Source organism: Trichosurus vulpecula, chromosome 2 (genome assembly GCF_011100635.1).
Source record: "Trichosurus vulpecula isolate mTriVul1 chromosome 2, mTriVul1.pri, whole genome shotgun sequence".
NCBI classification, from domain to species: Eukaryota; Metazoa; Chordata; class Mammalia; order Diprotodontia; family Phalangeridae; genus Trichosurus; species Trichosurus vulpecula.
Window position 1 is genome coordinate 356,352,587 of NC_050574.1, and position 23,317 is coordinate 356,375,903.

The following is a 23,317-nucleotide window of genomic DNA, read 5'->3' on the forward strand; positions in this document are numbered from 1 at the left end:
AAGGGGTGTGTTTAGCTTCAATGAGTGATGGAACTTGACCTTATGCTTTTCATCCAGATTGTAATTTTTGAAGTTTTTATCCTTAGATTCGTAAGATTCTTTGTAAATTGTCAGATGTAGGCCTTACGGTTGGAAAAAGTTGAAAGAAGGAAAATATGTTTGGAGGATAGTAGGACATAAGAGTAATGAAGTTTAATGCCAAATGTTGTTTGAAGGAGTGAAGATTGTGCTTTGATCTCCATTTTTGCACTACACAAGAAAATCTTAAATCTCTAGAATCTCAAAAATGTCACACAGCTAAAATTGCTAGTTTTGGTTTTCTTAGACAAGGTTAAAAGCTGAGGTTAGTCTTTATGCAAAAAAATATATATATAAAACCATCCTTGAAGTGTTGTATACTTAATTATTACACTTGAACTGTATTTGCTAGTGAACCAGTTAGTAAGCTACTTAGTGAATCACTTATGCCACCCAGGTTATATTTGTTATATGTTGACTTTCTGTAATTCAGAAGATCTGCAATTTCATGGGTATGGTACTCCTACTAATTCAGGCTGCAGGTTCTCCATATTTAGCAGATGATTTTGGTAATAAACATCTCCAAACTTAGCTAGGCTAATCGTCAGATGACAGACACAGAGTATCACTAGGACCATATGTAAAGCCACGCCAACTTGGCACGATGTGAGGGAGTTTACTCTCTATTGGCACAATCTTCAACAGCCTAGGGTCACAGAAGGAGTTAACATGGGAAGGACTGTGGAAAGACTGGGCACCTTAATAATATAATCTTGGTGGTGAAACTGAGAGAATTGCTTCAACCTTTCTGGAAAACAGTTTGAACCCATGTTAGAAAAGTGACCAACCTATGTGTATACCCATTGGTTTGTCTGTACCTCTTCTTGGAATGTTGCCCTAGGTCAAAGTGTCTCACCAGTGCAAAAATATTTGTAAGTAGCACTTAACGTGGTAGCAAAAAAAAAAAAATGGAAGCAAAATAGGTGTCCTGCAGTTGGGGGGTTAGCTGAAACAAATAGTGGTATGTAAATATGTTGGACGCTTATTGTTTCGTAATGAAATCAAATATGAATAACTGAGAAAAATTGAAAAGACTTGTCTGAACCAATGTAAAGCAGTAAGCAGAAATAAGAGAACAATATACTCAGTGTCAACAGTAATGTAAAGGAAAACAACACTAAAAGACATCAGAACTCAGATCAATGTAATAACTTCCAAGGGACTGATGATGAAATCTACCTCCTTTCTCTCAGTAGAGACTGTTGACCAAAGGTGTGAAATGTGGCATAAGGTGGTCATTGTGTTAATTTCTTTTTCTTAATTGTGTTTCTCTTTTTTAAAAAAAGAGGGTTTTTTTCTGTCATTTTGGAAATGATAGAGATATAAAAAAAACATTTAAAAAAATTTTGAAAACACTTTAAAGTAATAATAATAATAAACCTAAGATCATTTCTATACTGTGTGGAAGAGTCATTTATTTATTCTAGTACTGCAGTGGAGGTGATAGCAGTTCTCATCTCAGAACTCATTTGGATATGTCATAGCGGGAACAGAAATATAGTAGAAATTTTTGGAGTTAAATATCCAACAAGGTTTCTGTCTGTAATAATACCAAATTATTTGTGAAATATGCTGCTGCACAGCATCTTTTTATGAGAGCTTTGGGATAATAGTAAATATGCCATGAAGTGATGATCTTCTGTGAGCCATATAGTTAATAATAAATGTTAAACATCTCGTTGTAACAGTATAACAGGCCCTGGTATATGCGAGGAGTTGATACAAAGGAAAATAGCGTTGTGCTTGTTGATCTGAGTGGAGGGGGGAGGAGGGCAAGGAAGGGTCAAAGTAAACAGAAGATACATGTTAGAGACAGATAGATTTGACCAGGTGAAATAAGTAGAGATCTACTTTTACCCATGAGATAAATTTACAGATTATATACCGATTTTGTGGATTTGAGTGCTGAGGGATTATGAAGTAGAACAGGATTCATTGTCTTGTGGCCTTATTCAGGAAAGGCTTTTTTTTTTTTTTTTTTTGAGGCGGTGCATATTGGTTTAGGAATTGCAGGATGTCAAGGGCACACATCTATTCTCAGGGATAAAAAGGAAGAGTGTTCCAGATGCAGGGACTGAAGAATAACAGGATAGTTGGCCCTGGGTGTTTATGGGAGAAGGTGATACAAAGGAAACAGCATTGGCCTTGGTGCTCCTATAGTTATATAAGTCAGAGAGGTGATCAGCCGGGTGGGAGGATATATGTTGGGAAGTGGTAAAAACCTCAGATAGGGTCACGAAAAGTTGGGCATAACTGAAAATGAGGGAACACCACCACCGACAACAAAAAGTAGAGAAAGTTAGAGAGGTTGTGAGTCCATTGGTAGAATACTCAGCCCAATAAATTTAATCAAACTTTTGGTTCTAGGTAATGGAACAGCACATCCTGTAGATACTGGGTTTGGAGTTTGGAAAGACCTGAGTGCAAATATTAACTCTGATTCTTGAGTGTGCAAATCATTTACTCTCTCTTAGCCTCAGGGCAACTCCCCAGGATTTATTTACTGATTTGTAGGTGCAAGGTGACAATCTGTGTTTGTAGAAGAAAATACACTAAAGAAATCACAGATCTCTGACAAATTGGGTAATACAAAATCCGTCTACCTTATTGAGAGTGAAAGTTACATGTTGAAAATGTTTTGTGAAGATTATTTTAGCAGTTACTTAATCATATAATAAGATCATATAACTAAGTTACTAGTTTTACATTTCTTGGTTAAAACTGTCTTGTTAATGGGAATCTTGTTTTATTTCTAAACATTTGCATTTTGGCATACACCTCTATGAAAATTTAATAGAGGACATTTTCTGTGACTTTATTTGGTGAAGATGTCTGCCTGTCTTATCATTCAGCTTTCTTGTTATTTAATTGGGTTGCAGAATAGTGTTGAGTATCTATAGACAGTTTTGCTGACTTGTTCTGAAACAGATATTCAGAAGCTTAATATGCTTAGATTGTTTTTTTTAAACATTTCAAAAGTATCAGGTTCTGGTGGTTAGGTGTGCAGTAATAGCAATGATGGTAGCCTCAATAATTTGAGTTAATATGACTTCTAAGTAACTTCTGTCTTCACGGTTTTCTGAAACCTGACTTTCTAATGTCATCATGTGATTGTAAAGTAAGAAGGTGGGCATTTTAGTGGAAGATAATTATGTTTTCAGTCATTTTAAGAAGTGATGGTTTTCAGCATTAGCATGTAACAGTGATGCATCACTTGGTTGTATCATTACCTTTTCATTCTGTTTTTCATTAGGAATATCCGATTAGATGAGTATTACATATATTTTTAATTTTAGTGTTCTATAAAAGGAAATTTTAAAGTGAACTGAAGAATATAAATACTTTGCCACTCACCCCTTCTCACATGGATGTGTGATAGAAGGAACATTACTCACCATGTTAAATTTAGTAGACACATTTGTGGACCTGTGTATGCTATGAGTCCCCTCTCCCTTCCTCTCTGATCTCTTCTTCACCTCCCCCACCTGCACTGCATTTTTCCTCTTATAAAAACAACCCTTAAGGGCTTAATTCAACAAATATTGATCAAGTCCCTATGGTGTGCAGGGCAGTATTAGAGTTGATGGAGGGACAAAGATAAAAGTTAATATAACCCCTCTCATGTGGCTTATTGTGCACTTATGACAGTGTTCTGTGTTAATATACCTTTAGTCTAAACTTAAAACATGGAATCTGATTCTTTCTCAAGACATTAAGGAGGAAGTAGAATTAAAAGTTTATAAAGCCACAGAGGGAGACCCTCTGTTTCCCTTTGAGGGAATAACACTAAGAAACAATAATAAATGACAACAATGATAGCTTTTTAAGCTGGAAGAGACCTAGGAAATCATCTCATTCAGCTGAGCTCCTCAAATAAATCATAGACATGGAGGAGTTGGAAGTCATTAGAGGGTATCAGGTCCAACAATTTAATTTTACAGAAGAAGTAACTGAGTCTGAGGTGATATGATATGACTAGTCCAAGGTCGCATAGGCAGAAAGTAGTAGGGCCAAGATTCAAAATGAGGAAACTGAGGTTTAAGGAGTTTTGTGCTCTTGGCTATTGACTCTCTAGTCCCTTACAGCTACATAATGAAAATATTTTCCTGGTCCATTTACTTTCTGGAAATAACACTATAAGCCAGCCTTTCTCCCTTCTAGTTAGATATTAGTCTGTATGTGACAGAGAACTTTGAAAGGGAACAGAGATAAAGCTTTCTGGTGATCTAGTGAAGAGAGGAGGCATTAGGGAAGCTCCTATTTGCTGATCCAAAAGGCTTCACTGTACCTATGTAGTTCTTTTTGCCATTTTGAGCAAAATAAGCAACCACCAGGTAATAGATAATGAGGCCTTTAAAATTGTTTTAAAGGTTTCTCTTTTAAAAGTAAATACTTCTGGGAAGCAGTAACCTAAGAGAGGATAAGTAAGTAAACTCTGGCAAGGTTTCTTTATCTGTATTCTCCAGGTTGTTGTGAGAATAAAATGAGCTAATATTTGTCGACATTATAAAAATGCTAGCTAGTGTTTTTAGCTGTTCTTGAGTTACTTGCTCAAGGTTACACGGGTGGTAAATCTTCTGAGGAAAGATTTGAACTCAGAGCTTCCTGACTTCATGTCCAGCACTTTATTCACAGCAACCACCTGGTTGTCTTGGCAGCTGTCAGTGAAAAACCATGCTTATGTAATTTTATATAGTAGCTTCAGCGCTTCTTAAACTGTGGATCCTGAGTCCATATGGGGTTTAAGAATCCCCGGCTTATATGACAAGTATCACAGAGGCTCCACATTAGACTTCAGACAACATCTAGTCCAATTCGTATATGAACCAGAACCTCCTGTACAGTGTGCCTGACACATGCTCATCTAGTGTTGGCTTAAAGATGTCCATTAAGGGGGAACCTCCCCAGCCATTTTGACCTAGCTCTCTGTGGTCTGTTTCGTCTTCCCTTGTCAGTAGCACACTGACATTCAACCCGTCATCAGGATATGTTACACAAACTGCTTTCACCTAAAGTACTGAAATAACAAGAAGCCTGTATTAGTTGCCTGCTCTTTAGGTACTTTGCTGGGTGCTGGGGATACAAAGAAAAAGAATAAGAAAGAATTCTAGCTTTGTTTTGTTTTGTTTTGTTTTTTTTTTGGCAGAATTCTGGCTTTTAAGAGCTTACCTGCAGTGGGGGTAAAACAGCATGCATACGTGGATATATAAATAAACATAAAGTAGTATTTGGGGAGGCACAAGAGAAAGGAACAGGAGAGGCTCCCTAGAGGAGGCATGGTCTGAGCTGAGCTTTGAAGGAAGACAGGAATCTAAGATGTAGAGCCAATGAGATAGTGCATTCCAAACGTAGGGGACAGGCATTAGTAAGACTCAGAGATGAGCCATAATGTTATGTACAAGGAATATGAACAAGCCAGTTTAGCTGGAAAATAGAATGCATGGAGGGGTGTAATATGCAATATGCCTAGAAAAGTAAGTTGGAGACTGGAAGTAAATAAAGGACTTTAAATGCAAAACAGATGAGTTGGGATTTGAGATAGTAGGGAACCTGGAATTTCCTGATCAGGGAAGTGATATGATCAGACCTGTGCTTTAGGAATATCACTGTGGTAGCTTTATGGAGGTTAAACTGGAGAATGGAGACACTTGATGTAAGGAGACCAGTTATGAGTCCATTGCATGAATATATGTGAGAAGTAATGAGAACCTGAACTAAGACTGTAGAAGGGGACAGATACGAGAGCTGTAGAATGCTCTAAGAAGCATAGTGAAGGAAGGTGACTTTATTAAAACCCTCTTCCTTCTGTTTGCTGTGGTTTCATAGGCTTATAAATCAAAAATTAAGAACTGGAAGGAACCTTAGTGGTGATCAAGTCCAACCCCTTCATTGTAAAGATATAGAAACTGAGGCTGAGAGTTTTAAGTAACTTATTCAGTGTTGCACAGTAGTAAGTTTTGGGGTCAGAATTTCAACTTAGGCCTTTGTGTCTTCAAGCCCGTATTTCTATCCACTTTACCACCTAGCTGTCTCTAAAAAGGACATTTCATAGTAGGCAAGATTAATACATTTGATGGGAGACCACAGATTCATTGGGCTAGAGTCGTTAAAATGTAACTATGACATTTTTAGGATGCAGTAGAAAAGTGAAATAAACAGCTCTACCATGTTAGGGTGGGTGGGGTAATGTGGTACCAGGGTGGATTGCTGATGCCAGGAAAATGGGCTTGTTGAGCAAAGTCAGGTTCTAAAGAAGCTGTGGGGGCTTCATTTTAATTCAGTCAGCTTTGTGCCAGGTGCTGGAGACAAAGATCAGCCACTGCCCTTAAGGTATTTATTTTCTCTTTGGGGCAACACAACATATTCCTGTGTCCTCCCAAGCTCTCTAGCTGTCTATATCAGGAATGCAGGAATTTGATTTGCTTGACTATTCGTATCTTACTAGACTTTTGTTTTGCTTTTTTAAAATGGGTGGGGGGGAGGCAGGATTTTTTTTTTAAATACCTGAACTGTATTTTGAGCTCATATCCCCTGACCTCAGTTCCATTTTTTGTTTGTTTCCAGTATAATACCACACTGTACCAGGGGTTAGGTATATTAAGCAGGCTTATTGGTTCGACTTTTAAAATCTTTTAGGCCTTTTAGAGGAGAAAGAGAATGGATAGCTCGAGAGAAATTAGGATTAGTTCATTAATACTAAAAATGCAAGACTAATAATTCTGCAAGCAAAGCATAGAATTCAAGAACTGTCAAAAAGGAGCCACGAAGGTTCAGAGACTTGAACAGAATGATAGGTGAACTGAGTAGCAGAGACAAGTTCAGAGAATTTCTACTGTCATTATCCAGTGGATTCTGGTATTCAGGTTCACTTGGATGAAAGATTAGTTTTGACTTGATGAAACGGTGTGTATCAGGCCCAGACAGAAAAGGATTCTGCTTTTTCCAGCTCCAAAGAGAAGATGAGGAAGGAGAAAAGAGAGGGAGAGAGAACTCAGCCTTTGTTTGATGATTGAAATGGAATGAATTTGAATTGTAATTCCAAGTGTCTGAAATGGAAGGAAATAAACTGGGGAATACCTTAAAGATTCTAAAAATGCTCTAAACCCTTGGCAAGCTAATCAAGTAACATGAGGTTATTTATATTCATATACTGTAGAGGGTTTGGCCCCTGAGACCCTCATCACTTCATAATAAAAAATGTTTCCACTTTCTGACAACTATTTGTATTGTATTTCAGTGGACTGGATGAAAGGAGGAAAGGGCATCAGTTTCAGGGGCTTAATGTTTAAATGGTCAGTCATTTCTTATCCTCTATCAGGGGTGGTGAAACTTCCTCAAAGGGCTGCACTTGAGGACCTAGAGGGCTGCATGTGGCCTCGAGGCTGCAGGTTCCCCACCCCTGCTCTAGGTGGTAACCACAGAAAAGTTATCTGAGAAAAGTGGGAACAAAACTTAACTGAGGTACACGCTTTCTATTTGGGAACTTCTCTATTTTTATTTCCCTAGGCATAGCATTTTCCTGGCCATAGCATTTCCCTGAGTCATAACAAGAAATAGCTGTTTTTGTAAAGTATGCACTTGCTGTCTGTTTGGGGCAAAAGTAGAGGGAAAGTCAGTGTTTTTACAACCTCCTAGAAAGGTTCAAAAGTATGTTGGTCAGACTTACTTGTTCTCTGACATTTATTTCACTTATCAAATTCAGGCACGAGCTTTTAATTTTCAACATACAACTTCTAGGTTATATAACACATTGGAAAGATTCTATAAACAAGCTATCTTCTGTGGCACAAACAGGAAAACAAAATGCAGAAATAGCATGTCCTGGTCCAGGAATGTGATGCTAAGATTCAGAAGAGGCAAGCCTCATAGAATAAAATGTTAGAATCCTCTTTTATAGTTTGAGGAAGCTACTACATTGTTCTGTGGGTTTAAGAAGCAGATAGGTTATAAATATCTAAAAGTTGTCAATGTTTACTTTGTGGCTAAAATTAAGTATTTAGGTAATGTTGCCATAAGCTGTATGGAAAAATGTCATTGGTAGGTAAACAAAGATGTTTTACTTTACAAAAGAGCACAGAATGAAAAAGAAAAAAAAATGCAGTACCATTGGTAGTCTTACAAGATGGCCATTCCTAATAATCTAATAAAAGAACACTGGCTCAAAAGTAAGCACTACATAGCAAAAGAAGTTTTGAGGAAAACTTTTGAGGTTTTTTTTTTTTTTACACACTGGACTGTTATCCTCCATATGTCTAAAAGGGTAGAAATGACTTCATATTTCATTCTAATTTGGTTAATTTAACCCTCAGTATGCTTAAATGTCTTCTGCACCATACTTGGAAGACTGTCTTTGCTGGTTTCTCTGCAAGGATGGAAATCCAGTCCATGTTCTTTGGAGTCTACCGGGCCTGAGTGAGCACCTAGAATGTGACTCAACCACCAGATAATGTTGGTAATTCAACTTTCAAATTGTTGTAACCTATGAGTGACTTTTTAGGTGCTAGAGGTGTCCCAGTGAGCTATTCAGTGAGACTGAGGACGATTAGTCTATTTTATCCTAATGATTATGGAATACTATAATTCATAGTTTATAAAGCATGATTTAATTATTGCTATTTACAGTTTTTTAAAATGTATAAATTAAGATCTTAATTTATTTTCCATTTATTGGCACATTTTGTTTTTGCACATATCTCTTAATCTTTGGGAACCCTCAGAAACTCAGTGTGAGCCAAGGAAAGTGATTTTCTGATTCTCTTGGGGGGTGAAATTTTCAGTGGCTTTTGTGTTGTGTGGCTGTGTACAGGCTAGGTGGGTGAATGGTGGAGTTAGCTAGCCACTCTACTATCACTCTTGACAGAACGAATAGTAGATCAAGGCTTGTCAAGTACACAGTAACACTTAGGTAGAACTGAGACTTGGAATAGGCAAGGAAACGTATGATATGGGATTGGGATAGTGAGAATTGTGATTGAATTGTGACAGCCACTCTTAATTATTTTTATTGCCAGAAAATCCTACTTGGTGTGTTGAGAAATGTATTTATTTATTTTTTGATGAGTTATTTCATTAATGTGCATGTGATTTATCAAAGCTTCTGTTGGATAGTGATATACAGGGGCCACAGTTTTCTAACTAGGTAGCTGAGGGGCAATGTTTAGCCCTTGTTGAGGGTATAGAGATGCTGTATCTCAGATATGGCCTTGATTTAACTTTGAGCTTCCTTGCCCAGGATTACATGGGAGTAGTAGGTTATATGTAAATTCATGGACTCTACTGCTACGATGTGTTTTGGGGTCATTAGGTGACACAGTCAATTCAGTTTTAAAAGAGAGTTGGTAGAAGTCTCAGGGGAGACTTGGGTTCAAACCTATGGCCTCAAACACTAAATTAGCTATGAAAATTTACTGTGTCTGTACTTTTAAGTGTGGTTTTCAAGTGAAGATTAAATTAAGAGGGAACCAGCAGGATAAACTGATTCAGTTCTTTAGCTTCAGGACTGTGAATTCAAACAATCTTCTATTTGAATGTAGAAAATTCAGAAAATCTAATTTCTCTATAGTCTTCTTTATAGATTGTATAGTTTGATACTTTTCTGAAGATACCTCAATTAGAAAAAGCATATATATGATAAGACTATGTATTTGACATAATACTTAAAAAAAAGTTGTGGATTATTTTCTAAGGTTGGGTACCTAAATTGTAATGTTGCCTTCTGCCAGTCATTCACAGTTCTCAAATAGTTTATCTCATGTAAATTCCTGCGTCCCATAAATAGGCAAAATAAGGACAGTGGACTTCTTAGTCCCTATCCGTTTTTGATATTCTAAGGAAGAGGTTTGAATAATTTCATATGGTTAAATGAATGGATTATACACTGAAATTTTTTAAAGAAGCACACACCCACAATTATAATTGGATCACTTTTACAAAGAAGACTGCTGCTTTTAGAAAGGCATCAAGAATAGGCATTAAAAGAGATGTTTTTTGTGTACCTTCTAAAATTAAAATTCTGCTTTCCTACGTAAAGGGAAAATAAGAGGTCAACTTAAGGAAGTGGAGCATAAGCTTTAAACATTAAAGGATTTTCTTTTGGATTATGGGAATTACCCTTTACATTTGTATTTGATCTGAACTCATAATTAAGGTGAGAGGAGGAAAGTCTGAAACTCTCTCCACTGATGCAGATCATCAATTTTAAATGCAATTTGTAGTGCCTATGGGTGCTGCAAAATTAAATGCATGTGCTTGGGTCACTACTCATTCAGAGGTAGGATTTGAATCCTAGTGTTCTATCATGCACCATATTGCCTTTCTGTATTTTTATAGCTACTTGCAAAAATTTTGGAATTTAGATATGGGAAATTTAAACTATTTTCTTAGCATATTCTGTGCTATGAGCTTAGAACTCTCAGTCTTCCTTTGTCTTCTCCAAGTATAAAAAATTGAGGGGGAAGAAAATATATGAACTGAAGAGTGTAAATTGGAGTATTGTAAAAATGTATTAGATTTTGATAATTTTGAAAATAGTCTGTTTCAGCATTGAGTGTTTGTACAAATTGGAGTACTTTTTTCAATTTTTGCTACTGTCTTGGATGGCATTTTTATTTAAATAAGAGTTTCATATGTAGCTAACATTTTTTTCTCATGGTAGAAATTTTAGGAACTTTCTATATCCCCATATGATACCAGAAAATGGTGTTAGAAGTTTTGGACATTTAAAAAATTGTTCTTTATTTAGATCTGTAAAATTTATGCCATTTGTCATCTAGAGGTAAAATGCCTTTTGTTGTAACTCTAGTTCTTAAATAATTATGGTTCCTAATTATATATGTTGTATAACAACAACAACAACAACTACTACTACTATTAGCACAACGTTATAACGGTAGTGTTATATCTCTGTTCCCTCTCCAAAGTGAAAATTGTATGTATCTATTAATTCTAATCATTCTCTCTAACGTGACCCTGGAAGATGTTGACATTAGACTGCCTTGAAATAGCTCATAGGCTACCTAAGAAGACACTTAATTCTCTTTACCACCACTAAAACACACACTTACAGGTAAACATATATACATCCAAGGAACATCCCCAAATTAGTTTGAAAATTGGCACTTTTTTTGCTGAGATAATTTTTAACTTTTTCTTGAGCATTACTGACCAATACAAAAGTCTGAATCCTTATCCATAACCTGTACAATCTCAACTTTTTGTTTCCAAAAGTTATTTGGCCTCTTTTTGCCTGTTACTTCATTGTATTTCTTAGACTGTATTAAAAGACCCCCCTTTTGAGCCTCATACTGAAATGAACATCAGTAGGTTTATCCCCAAGGGATTTCTACCCTATCTTAGAGAAAGTGTCAAGAAAGTAGTATATCTAATCCAGGAATTAACTTAGAAATAAGAGTCTAAACATGTATCTAGATCAAAAAATTACCTGAAAAGAAAGCCAAACAGAGTTGGTAGAGAAGCCGTTTAATAGAAAGGGTGGCAGTCACACCTTTTACACCATGGCTATGTGATTCAGATGTGTGGGAAGACAATTTGTTTAAAGCCTTAAGCTAGGTTAAGTAGCTGAGAATATAAATTGTTGAGAGGAAATCTGTTCTCTGTTCAAAACCATGAGACATTTTGAGATTACTATTTATTAAACAATTTATTTTAAAGTTAGGCATGAATAACTTATGTTAAAAATACAATTCATATGAAATATCTAATTGGCTATTGAACAGTTGCTCATTTAAAATTAAAACAAGATTTTAGTTTCATTAAAATTATTATAGCAGGGGAAAATGAGAATTTAAAAAAAGAAACTTTAAAATTTCATAGCTTCACCTTTCTTTTCTTTAAGCTTTCTTCGCAGTTTCTGTATTCAGGTAACTATAATATTAATGGATGAATTTCTAGGCAAATATATCTGGTGTTTTGTCAAAGGTGTTTAAAATACAAAAGAGATTATTATTTCATTACATTAAATGTCATTAATATTATAGCTGCTTCCATCTTACAGCTTGTGAATTAGGGATAACGATTGAGTTTGTCAGAGAAAGGGAGTGGGGGAGGTGGGAGAGAGATCAGTAGAAAACAGATTTTGGTTTCATCATAACATCTGTTCAATATTGCATCCAATTCTACAAGAAATATTATTTTTCATAATCTGCTTCCTTTCTGCAAATCACTGACAGAGAGCATAGCACTTTGGACATCTTATTGCAAATATGTTGTTATAATTTTTATAGTGTCCCAGTTAAATATACAATGCCACGAAGATTATCTAAATAATGGAATGATTTTAAATAACTTATACATTTTTCCCATTCATTTAAATATTCAAATACTTAACCATTTTCCTCTTTGTTTCCAAAGAATATAACCAACTAAACTAATAACTTAAGTACTAGAAAGATGTTACTTATAATTTTGATGGAATAGAATTTTTATTAAACTGGTACAATAATTTTATCGGACTATGCCTATGCTGCCCATGAGAAAACTTTTTGTCAAATTACCCAAAAAATGCATTTTTATTATAATTCAATTTATTAGTCATTTAATCTTCAAAATAACTCTTTCTGGAAGTTTTTCCTCCCAGAAAATTAAAGCATTAAAGTTTTATTTTATTTTTTTGTGGTGAGTATTTGTTTTAAATCATTTTGTTATTCATGTTACATTGATTCTCTGCGCATATGGATTCTCAAAAGCCTAGACTATTTAACATAATTAGGCCCTTTGAAATATAACTTTGACTGTAGTTTATATATGTAAACAAAATTTAATTTTCCTTGTTGGGGGTGGGTAGATCCAATTTCAGCCTTACCATTTAAAATGAATAGGTAATTTCACTGATTTTATTGATGGAATTTAAATTGTCAGTAGCAAAATATAGCTACAAACTGTAACTCTTTTGAACAAGATTCCAGATTTGAAAAACACCAGTTCCTTTTCCTCTGCCTTTGAAGGCAGACTTTTCACTTTTATATTAAATAAGTCTTTTGCTTTCTTGCCTACCATATACTATTAAAACTCTGTATCCATCTTCTTAGCACTGTAACACCTTATAATCTTATTTCTCCTATCTACCATGCTATTAAAAATCAGTCTATTAAAGGCATCCATCAGTGATCCATCCATTCCTAAGTCATTTGTTTCTTTTTCTTTTCTTGTTCTCTTTGACCACTATGCTAAATTTGCTACAGCTGATGCCTAATCCTTGAAATTCTCTGGAGGCCTCAACTTTTAGTCAGCCCCAAGTTCTGTATTATCAAATGCCTGTTAAATATTTCTACTAGGATTCTGACCGTCTTCAAAAAATTTATTTATCTCTTTCTCAAAACATGCCAGTTATTGTCAGTGGCCCAGTCAACGGAGCTTGAAACCTTAGTATCATCTTTCTCATTCCCCTTGTTAACAAGTTTGTTTGTTAACAAGTCTTGTTTAGTCTTCTTTCAAACTGTTTTTGGTTCTCTGTTCATTTCTATTTCTTTGGCTACCATGCTTTCCTCTTAGTTATTTCAAGAGCTGCTAACCTTCCAGACAACAGTTTCTCCTTCCGTCTTTTATGCTTATTCCAATCAAGTTTTGCTTATGAGCTCAAATATCACTTTTATCATGCATCTCCATTAAAAAAGTCTTCAGTGATTGCCTATTTCCTATTGTTCCAAGTCCAGTCTCATAGTATAATAGAAGCAGTATTGGATTTGGAGTCAGAAGACCTGGTTTGATTCTAGCCATACCACTATTCAACCACTAGTTTAGTTTTCTCATCCGTAAAATGCAGATACTAATGTTTATACTACCTGCTTTATAGGGTAAAATGTTGATCTACCATTCAGAGAGGAGCAATGAGGAAAGCTTTGCGGAATGATGGTGCTTTAAGCTGAGCTTTGAAGAATAGATGGAATTTGGAGAGGTAGAATGAATCCAGGCACAGAAGTATGATGTTGAAATTAAGTGTGCCAAGTTCAGGGATGTGCTGGAACGAGCTCATTCCTATTGGCAAGCCAATTGTCATATTTTTGGTGGGAGCAGAAATCACCACACCAGGACTTATATTTATTGTTCTCTTGATTGCTTAGACTTAAAACAGTGATAGAAAAAAAAAAAACTTTAATGCAGACTAAGCTCAAAAATGTATCACATATATTTATCCCCCCCAGATAGCTGCAGTTGTTAAAACATTTACCAGCACACCTCTGGGCTTGTGTGTAGGACAGTGAGACCAGTCCGACAGAAGGAGATACATTAGAAGGCAGTAGGAAATTAGGGTTGAATAATTAATAGTAATACTGAAAATAATGCTACTAACAAAATTTCGATCATAATGAATTACTCCCTCAGAACACCTCTTAAAATTGCAAAATCTGGCCTCTTCTACATGCCCTGCAATTGATACTTGATTGCATATGGCCTTGTGCTCACTATAGTTTCTTATATTGGAGAAGAGGGAAAAAATTTTTTGGATCTCTCACAGTATTAAGCAAATAGATACACAGGGACACATTGTAGGTGTTTAGTAAACACTGTTGATTGGTGGACTTACCTAAATAATGATTTATTCCACTTTTAATAGGATTCTTTGGTTAATAATAAAATAATTTTCTCCAGTTTCTCAGTTTCCTCAATCTGTAGAATGAAGGAATTTAACTCAACCTCTGAAGTCCTTTTTTGGCCCTAAATCTTTGATTTGGCGATCATGGAAAATTGACTTCTTGAATACGTATAAAGATTTTCATTTCTATTAAACTTATTGACATAATCATGCTACTACAGAGATGCGAAGGATAAACTTAACAATCTCTTCATTTAATAGGTGGGGAAAGTGAGACCTAAGGTGACAGAACTGGGATCAGGCTAGTTTCCTGATTTCCATTTTGTATGCTGAGAAGCAGCGATATTACTTGAAGTTAAGCCAGAGAGAGGGGGTTAAGGGAATTGAAAGATCAATATAAAGAGAGTTTGGCTCTTTCTACCACACCACACTGCTTCCTGTAGGAAGACACTTATTGAATCATGTGAAGTCCTTCTGGATTCATCTTCTTAAAGAGGTGTTGTCTTGCCTTTCTGCCTTACTGTGATCTCATTCTGAGAAACTTTTATTTATGAAAATTTGTGTTCATCTCCGTGGGAAAACTAAAATCAGTTTTCCAGAGCTTTATTTATTAGTTTGTTGTTGTTGTTGCTGCTGGAGTACAGAGTGGGGTCCCATCAGAGTTTTGTGCCACTACAGTTGTTTTGTGTTTTGTTTTTTTCGAGAAGGAGGAAGGACAATGTTAAATGCTAAATAGGAACAATCTGACTTTAGTTGAAATATTGGCTTTTTGGGAAGCCTTACCTTGTTTCTAATTTACAAAATTGTAAACAAAAGCTGACAAACAGTACAAATTCTAACATCCCAATAGCATAAATTCATCCATTAACATTCTTTCTTTTTCTTGTTCTTTTTTTTTATCTTGCTTTAAAGATGTAGTTGTTTTAAAAATCCTTGCCTTAGCCACCTACATGTTTATGTCTGACTGACTATATTCCTACCATTCATAAATTCGTTGTGTCATGGAATATTAGTACTGCAAGTTCTCTGTAGGGAAGCTGTAGTTGTAGTCCCTTACTTTACTTACTCAACAAACATCTAAGTGCATATCATATGCAGAATACAGTGCTACATACTTGAGATGATATCAAGATGAATAAAACACTGCCCTTGCCTTCAAGGAATTTATAATCTAATAAAAGAGATTAGGCATACACATAAATGAGTATAATAAAAGATACTAGGTGATCTGGGCTAGAAGCAGTGCCTGGCACATAAGAAGAGTTAAATAAATGCTTATTAATTGATAGGGGAAAAATATAAAGTACTCTAAGTATTCAGAAGAAGAAAGCAGTACGGGCTGGGTAATTCAACAACCTGAGTCTTGAAGAAAGGTTCTTATTTCAGCATGAAAATCGGCTCCATCCTAGAGGATGGAGGGAGCACGTGAAAAGAGTTGACAAAAGCAGGAAACTACAAGGTATGGTTAGGGTTGAAGTCTGGTTTATCTGGAATGCAGGGCATGCGTAGTGAAGTATTTTTGAGGAACTTGAATTCCAGATTAAAAAGGTTGGACTTTATCTGATAGTCACTGGAGAGCCATTGACCAGTTTTTTGATGTGGGAAATGATGAGATCAGATCTATGCTTTGGGAAGCCACTCATCAGCTGTCTGTAGAATGAAGGAAGAAAGAAGATAGGCAGCCAGTTAGAAGGTAGCCCAGATGGAAGGTAGTGACAGTGGAAAGGGTGGGACTGATTCTAGACTAGGGCCTAATAACTGAAGCTGCTTTCACATTGGATCTAGGTGTCAAGGATAATTCTGCAGTTTCAAGCCTATGTGACTAGTCTATTAATGGTAGTTTCAGTAATAGAGGTAAGAAACTTAGAGGGAGGACTTGTTTGGGAGGGAAGAGGATGGATTCTCTAAGAACCTTCAGTTTGAGGTGATGTTGACTCATTCAGTTTGATGTGCAGGAAGCAAACTGAGATCAGGTCTTAGAAATGAGGTCAGGATTAGCCTTTCGAATTTATGGAGATACCTAACCTTCCTAGTAAATTCTCTCGCTCCCTGCTACCCATCATTTAGGGATTTTGCAGCCTGTTACAGAATCTGAAACAAGTTTTCTGTAATGGAATAAAGTGTTTACTTTCTCACTAGCCTTAGTTATGCCAGTGAGACTGCTTATTTGCCAAGACAGATGGTGTTTCTGATCCCATTACTGGGTATAGACCTTCTGTCTAGTACAGCTACTGCGGAATTTCTAAGGCATCAAGAAGAAAACTCAAGGTCAGTAGTACAATGAGATCAACTAAAAGAAACATCGATAAACCATCATTCGTCTTCCAGAGTAAACTCAAACATCTTATTTAGTTCTGCCACGTTGAAAAGGTGGTATATCTGTTTTCCAGTGCCCTGAGCATTGAATTGGATTGGGACTAGATAATTGTGTTCTTATTAAGATTATGAGGAATGAATGCTAATTACTTTAATGCAAAGAAAAAGCAAATGTACATGTAAACAGTTTGTGATAAAAAAAATTTTTTTTGTGCTTTTATAGAATGTTTCAGATTTCAGGGTTTGTTTTGAGACTTGAATTTTGAAATGAGTACCAACTTTTCATTTTTTCAGGAGTGTTTCTTTTTTTAAACTCTTTACTGATTTGGATAGTGTTCCATAAAGAAAATATTTTGAGTCTGAGAAAATGAAAGGGTTTTTTGTTAATGGGGCAGATTCTAATTTGTATAAAAATGCAAATTTTCAGTGAATGTTTAAAAAATGTTACTCTATCTTGAATTGACATGAAAGACATTATTGGTAACTAAAAAAATATGCAGGTCCCAGCCTAAATGGTATGTTGAGATCCCTGAGACATTACAAGAAAGATATCTATCACTTTGGCTAAATCCATAAAGGATTTATGGGAAAATATGTACAAGAATCATACAGAATGAGGTCTTGTTGAGTTTCATTCTGTACTGCTTGAGGGAATATGCACACAAATGAAGCAAAAGAATTTTAAAAGCGTCAATGTTCTCTAGCATATACAATTTATGAATATTTTCAAGAACTTTAAGGAATTAAAAGTGACTAATACAATTGAAAAGGATGTTTAATATAATGCTATAGTAGAAAATAAGAGAATAAATTTGCTACGTAATTCTCCCCTTCCACTCCCTAATTTTCTTGGTGAGTAAAACAGAAGATTTAAAAATTAAGTGAAAAAAAAAAAGATTATTTATCATTGAAGACCAGCTGGTGACTTCAGTCAGTGTAAATTAATTTAGATGTATTGATCTGAAAATTTTTTCATTCATTCATTTTCTTTCTCTTATGCAAACAGAAGTGCATAGAGTCTTACAAATGAACTGGTAAAGCTTAATTCTGCTTAAAATTCCATTCAGCTTTTATATTTTAGTGGCTTGAATGTTTGGACACAAAAGCCAGATGGTCTTTCTTTTATTTTAATAGAGGGAATTGAAAAATTGGTAAGTTTGCATTTTGAGCCAAACTACTGTTATTGAGATTGGAGCAATCTCAGTGACATCAATTTTAAGCTCTTTCACTGTGGGCGATCCTAAATGGCTTCACAAACTGTATGAGACAGAGCATCATCACTGAAATTCTGCCATTTGTGAGATAGAGGACAGCACCAGATTTCCCAGGAGGGTGGAAGTCAAGGAGGCCTTAACATTTTTACAAGGGTAGTTCAGCAAAACTCTTAAAGAGTTTATGCCACTGCTGTTTAGGTCTTTTACAAATAGTTAAGTGTCTTGTCTAAAGACACACGGTTCCTTAGTGAGAGAATTGTGACAAGAAACCCACACTTTATCTTCTTCAAAAGCATACCCTTTTATTTATAATAAAGGCAACATAGTATAGAGGATAAGAGGGCTAGGCTTGGATTCAGAAAGACCTAGGTTTATGTCCTACCTCTGAGACATAGTAGTTATGTCACCATGACCGAGTCATTCCTGGTGTCCCAAGCAATTCTCTAAGACCATAAGTGACAGATGGTTTACAGACAACTTGCTGATGTGTTGGTGGATGAAGTTCCCATAGCAGCACTCTGCATGTTGCTTGACAGGTAAGGGGTGTGTGTGTAGAGGGGAAGAGAAAAGAGAGAAAGAGTCTTATTACAGTTAAATGTAGCTACTCTGGCAATTTTTGAAAAATTATAAATTTAATGTTGTTTGGTTCTTAGAGAGATGGAAATAATGGACCTATAGAAAGTGATTCTAATTATAGTTTGGGTCCATATTTTCTCTCTATGGTATAGCTCCCAAGTGCTGAAATTTAGAGGGGAAAACTGAGACATAAATAACTTCACATGACCTTATCCGGACGTAGCCTCCCCTGATACTTAACAGAAGTACTTATTGAGTACCTACTGTGTTCCAGACAGTATGTTAGAATTAGAAATAGCCGTTTTCTTTAAGAGAACAGTTTTTCCCTCGTTTATGTGTTTGTCATTGTCAACTTCCTTTTACATTTTCTCCATCAAACAGTATTTTATTAATAGAGGTGAGCCACATGATGCCAGAGCTGAACATCCTGTTCAATATAGTTGATTTGTCTTCCTACTGTTCTTTGTTTGCATTTATCACTTAGAAGGAAGGAAGGAACTTGTTATTGTAAGCTAAAATATTCTCTGGAGCTTCTTCCTTAATTACTGTTCTGTTACCCAACTTCCTCCCACAGTGAGGAGAGACTTGAATTAAGGATAAGTTCTACTTTTGTTCCTTTTTGACTGAAGTAAGAGTTTTTGCCAGTCTTTCTAATCTCAAACACTAATTCAGTGGCAGAAGTAATTGTGTGCTGATAATGATTTAAATCACTACTTTTATTTTCATTAAATTTCACCTAAGATGAAATAATTAAATTTTACTTTTCAAATATAAGTTGCTTTAATATTTTTCAAAATATTTTGACTGTGTTATTGTTATTTGATTCCTATAAGCATTACATGAGGCAGATATGCCAGTAGAAGTTTTTCCTGATAAGCGTATGGAAAAACTAAGTCACTGGAAGTTTTTGACTTGTCCAGGAATGTACGTGACAAAATTTTGAAGTAGACAGGCCTGATTTCTAGTTCTGGGTTAATCCTTTATCCCCAATAAAGAGTCTTTCCACACTAAACGAGTTAAAGCTAAAATAACAATTCAACATAAAGTTGATGTTGCATCTATTACAAAAAATTGAGAGTAAAAAGTAAAAGTTTTAAATTATAATTTGTAGATATTTTAAACTCCTTAGCTTGGTATACAAAGTCTTTTATAGATTTTCCTAACTTTTCTGCTCACTTTAGTCTTTTAATTTCATTAATTTCATTAAGCTTTAATTAAGCACCTACTATGTATAAGACACTATAGTAGGTATTGAGGGTACAAAACTAAAAAAAGTTTATCTTCTACTGGGGGATATGACACACAAGTAGTTAAATAAATGAAATTTGAGGAGAGAGAGCACTATTAACCAGAGCATTCATTAATCACTTGGCCCTTTGTCAAGTTCTGGGGATACAAAGGAAAGCAAGCTGGACTGCCCCTGCCCTTGAGGAGCTTACATTCAGATAGGGGAGGATGACCCACAAAGAGGTGTCTGAAAAGGTGGGCATGGCATTGGGAGACTGCGTGTCTTGTGGCCTGGTTGTCATCTGTGTGTGAAGGGGAGCCTCATGAATCCATCTGGGAAGGTGTGGGTATAGGACTCTTTTCAGACCGAACTAATTAATGACTCTTTCTTTAACACTTGGTTTTTCTTCTGTTGTGATCTCTTCCTTCAATGCCTTTTGCACTCTTCACCTCCTCTTTCTATCTCTACCTGTTGAAATTATCTTTTAAAACTTGACTTAAATGCTTCAGTGAATAAAGCCATCCTAGATTTCCCTAGTCCTCATTTTACTCTGTGTGATTCTTGTCCATGTTTTTATATAACTCCTCCACAGAGGAGAGAGCCAATGTGCTTGGGACCTTCATCTGATTCTTAGAATGATTTTATCGATACCAGATTGCTCCAGCAATCTGTCATTTCTTATTTCCATTTTATGCCTGGCATTCATCCTTTTCTTTCATATTCTTGATCATGTCTTCCATACCACTTCTCATAAACAAGCCATTGTTGATAATAGGCTGCTGTCTGCTTATGCCCGTGTTGCCCTTTGGCTGACCTGCAGATGTGATTTGAGACCCTAGTGGTTTGTGATTTTCTAGCCATATAGCAATCCTGGGAGAATAGAGGTGGTTTTTTATTATTGTAGTAAATGCTAGTTGAATTGAATGTTTTAGCACTGAGCAGAGTGCTGCATAAATGCAATCCCAGCCTGTTCTGCCTTGGATGACAGTAATTCATGTTCTTGGTTTTTTTTTTTGTTTGTTTTGCTTTTCCCCCCCACTCCCTATTCATCCAATTCATTGTAAGCTCCTTGAAGGCAAGAGATAGGTTTCTGCTTGTCCGTGTATCTCAAGCAGAAAGCATCGAACCTAGCCTTGAACCTAGCCATAGCTCCATACATATGTGTTAAATGAAGTACAAAATACTTCAACCTAACACTCATTCATTAAAATTCTGTTAGGAAGTGTTCCTGTTCCTAACAAGAGTTGACACTTGTCTGGTACTTTAAGATTTACAGAGCATTTTAAATCAGTTCTCATTTAAATTTCGTAATTGTGCTGTGAGGTAGGTACCACAGATAAACAGTTTATGCTGATTTAAAAAATGGTGAAACAGAAGCTCAGAGAGGTGGAGTCACTGGCTCCTGGTCATGGAAGGCTAGGAAAGTAGTTTAAGGGATAGAGGCTGGATTTGGAGTGAGAGTAATTGGCTTCAGCTTGACATGTCAGTGATTACCCTAATTAGATTAGACATCTCACCTCTAGGCCTCAATTCCTTCTTTCATCTGACAAATGAGGAGTTTGAACTGGATCATCTTCAAGCTCCTTTTCAGCTCTGAATCTCTAATACTAAGCATCAAAACTAGACTTGAACCTAGATCTCCTGTTCAACTCTCTTATCAGTCTACCACACACTTCCTCTAAAATATGGAAAATAATACCTAGCTCTAGGAGGGAAAGAAAAGAGCATAGAAAAATGTCTTTGCATAGAGGTCCCATCGGTGGTTAACTTAATTGTGAGTGCCATCATCTGTCTAATCTTGGCATGCAATAAGTATACTATTAACTATGGAAAAATAATAATAGTTAGCATTTACATACTGTTTAAGGCTTACAAAACACTTTGTAAATATTATCTTGTTTGATCTTCATCCTGGGAATTAGGTGCTATTATTATCCTCATTTTACAGATGAGGAAACTGAGGCACAGAGTGGTTAAGTGACTTGCCCAGGGCCACAAAGCTGGTAGGTATTTGAGGCAGAATTTGAACTCAGATCTTCCAGACTGCAGATTCAGAACTCTGCCCCTTGCTCTAACTGAGTTTTTAATGTATACAGTATTTTTAATTTCATGAAGTTGCATCTTCCCTTACATATAAGTACTATAAAGTCCTACTACCCTTGTGAATGCTCAGAAATCCTCAGATTTTCAGATAAAGGTCTAATTAAGATTTCCTGAAACTATTCTACTGTCTAATTGTTTTGATTATAAAAAGTGGCGATAAGTATAATCTTACTGAGATTTAAACACTCTGCAATACTGTATAGACACCTACTGTGTCAGGTAGAGTGTTAACTAATTCCTATAGGCTTGTACAATTTAAAATTATTAAGTTGACTTTTACTATTTCTTGGAAGCAACAGAACTTTACTGTAGGTCTTATTTTTTCTTTTAAAATTGTTGTTATAAGAGACCACCTAGTGTTGAAATAAAATCTGTGCCCTGATTTGTAGTTGATTAAAATTCATATATGCTTAGTCTGCTTAACTTATAGTACTTGCCATGACAGAAAAAACATTCTTCTAAATGTGATTTATTTTCTTGAGGTATATATTTTTTTTAAAAATGGAATTAGATTAAAGGTTTAGGATTTTCAGTACATTGTTCTCAACTTGTATTTAGTTTGAAGTTTGCAGTTCTAGAAGGTGTTACCATAGGAATGTCCTCCTAACCCTCCCCCCAAGATTGTTGAAGTTACATTGCTTATGCTATGGTTATTCCTACTTGTATTTATAATTTTTTCCAGCATAGCATGTTTGGAAACAGGTCATGAACAGTATTTAATCAAATTTCTCTCAAGGTGTGACTCAGAAATTTAAAAGGGAAATATCAAATGCTTATAAATGTCTCCCTTAAAGTCCTATGTGATACCTCCTGATGATGTAGAAGTGACTTGGAATTTTGAAGGCTATGGTAGCAGAGAGAAGTGTGGACTATCATCTGAGGGACCAGCTTACCTCAGTTTAGGGAGACTCATCAATGTAAAGCTAGCAATCAGGTTATACATTTTTATGGATAAAACTATTCCCTAAATTGTCATTAAGACATTTAAGACATTGAGGGTTAGAAGTAGAAAGAGTCATTGAACCATTTGGAGGATGGATGAGTCCATGGGTTCTTGTTGTTTCGACATTAATGTATACTTATTAGAGTAATGAAGTAAATACTTTCTTCAGTGGCTGTGGGATCTTATTAATGTGGAATTGGCTTTGTCAGTACAGATTTCAACTTGTTCATAATCTTCAGGCTTTGTGATCCTTGTCCTCCTTCTACATTTTTCATAGTGTATCTAACCATCTTGCTAGAGGACTTTTT

The 23,317-nt window shown here is 35.7% G+C and overlaps 1 protein-coding gene across 3 annotated transcripts in view; it reads left to right on the top strand.

Annotated features, from left to right (window-relative positions):
• Nucleotides 1-23,317, top strand: part of CBLB (Cbl proto-oncogene B) — a 229,127-nt gene that overhangs the window by 34,930 nt on the left and 170,880 nt on the right. The window lies entirely within an intron of this gene.